The 1,341-nt window shown below is 39.4% G+C and overlaps 1 non-coding gene across 1 annotated transcript; it reads right to left on the bottom strand.

Moving 5' to 3' along the window:
* Window positions 1–570: 570 nt before the first annotated feature.
* On the bottom strand, window positions 571–698 carry LOC149308104 (U6atac minor spliceosomal RNA). The gene has a single exon (XR_016282265.1). It is a non-coding gene; the product is annotated as a U6atac minor spliceosomal RNA (small nuclear RNA).
* Between the last annotated feature and the right edge of the window lie 643 nt (window positions 699–1,341).

A 1,341-nucleotide genomic window follows, 5' to 3' on the forward strand; every position in this document is an offset into this window, starting at 1 on the left:
TGTGCACCTTCAATACACACACACAGAGTGTGCCTTTAAGTCATTTCCTTATTTCCTGTATGTACTGGTGTGTATGTATATATATAATACAGTTGGGGCTGACATAAGTTGGAAATGACTTAAAGGCACACTCTGTGTGTGTGTGTGTATTGAAGGTGCGCACTATATATATATATATATATATATGAAATGACTTGAAGGCACACACTATATATGGTGCACCTTCAAGTCATTTCTAATTTATGGCATCCCTGACTGTAGTATTTTAGTATTTATATTATATATAATAATAATATACAGTCTCACAAAACTAGAAATCCCAGAACCAGAAACCAGGGTACTTTGCTTGTTGAAGAAACCGGTGGAGCTTCGAAAGCTTGCAAGATTGTATATTGTGCATCTTGGTCAGCCCCATGAAGACATCCCTGTTTTGTGGATTTGGGAGATAGCTCTAATTTGCCAAAAGAATGAGTTGCTGGGAACCTTTGTGGCTGAAGAGTGGGGTGTAAAGACACTGAATATATGAGTAAGTAATTCCCCCCCCCCCCCAATTAGAGGAAAAGGAAGGGGGGAAAAACTTGGTTAGATGCCACAAAGTAAGTGACAATGCCTTAACCATATGTGTGTTGTAAAGGCCACTAGGACCTCTTCCATCCTTGTCAAGGGGAGTGCTAACCTTCTCTCCTTTCATACAACACAAAGCTCTTCTCCGCTTGCTTTGTATATATCATTCCAATTCTAAATACTTTCCAAGATATGGTGAGCGATACATTTGCCCACCTCCAAAAGTCCCATTTTGATTTCCTTATACTATTTATTTGTGTTGCAGTCCAAAGTACATCCCTCATTTAAAAAGCCCATGATGATAAAATGACAAATTTATATGGGGAAACTTCAATATTTAACAACAGTGCCGCCTCTTGTATTTTATATGCTAATTTATGTATCGTTTCATCCAATCGCAGCGCAAGGAGCCAAACCAATAGGAATTAGGGCAAAATAAAGGATAAAACGCTTTGTTTTGCAGCCAGGGCTGATGGACATCTTGGTTCTGCTTCGAGAAAAAAAGGAGACTTTTGAAGTAATAAAGCAGCAATTTTATCAAAAATAATTAAAATCAAGGGAAAACGAATCTGCGGATTTGAAGCGTCAGCTAGGTCTTCGCCGCCATTTTGAGGCCGGGCGAGAAGCCCCTGCGAAGCTATCCTTTTTCCCTTTTCCAAGATGGCGGCTGCATTTTATTTTGCGGGTTCGAATCCGGCGAGCAGAAAATGGAGAGGAAGAATTTTAATTTCTCAGACATTAAAGCAAACGATGAAAAGGGACTTCTGAGAAAGATGT

This window comes from Sceloporus occidentalis, unplaced genomic scaffold (assembly GCF_023333645.1).
Source record: "Sceloporus occidentalis isolate IW3139 unplaced genomic scaffold, rSceOcc1.0.p SCAF_8, whole genome shotgun sequence".
NCBI lineage: Eukaryota > Metazoa > Chordata > Lepidosauria > Squamata > Phrynosomatidae > Sceloporus > Sceloporus occidentalis.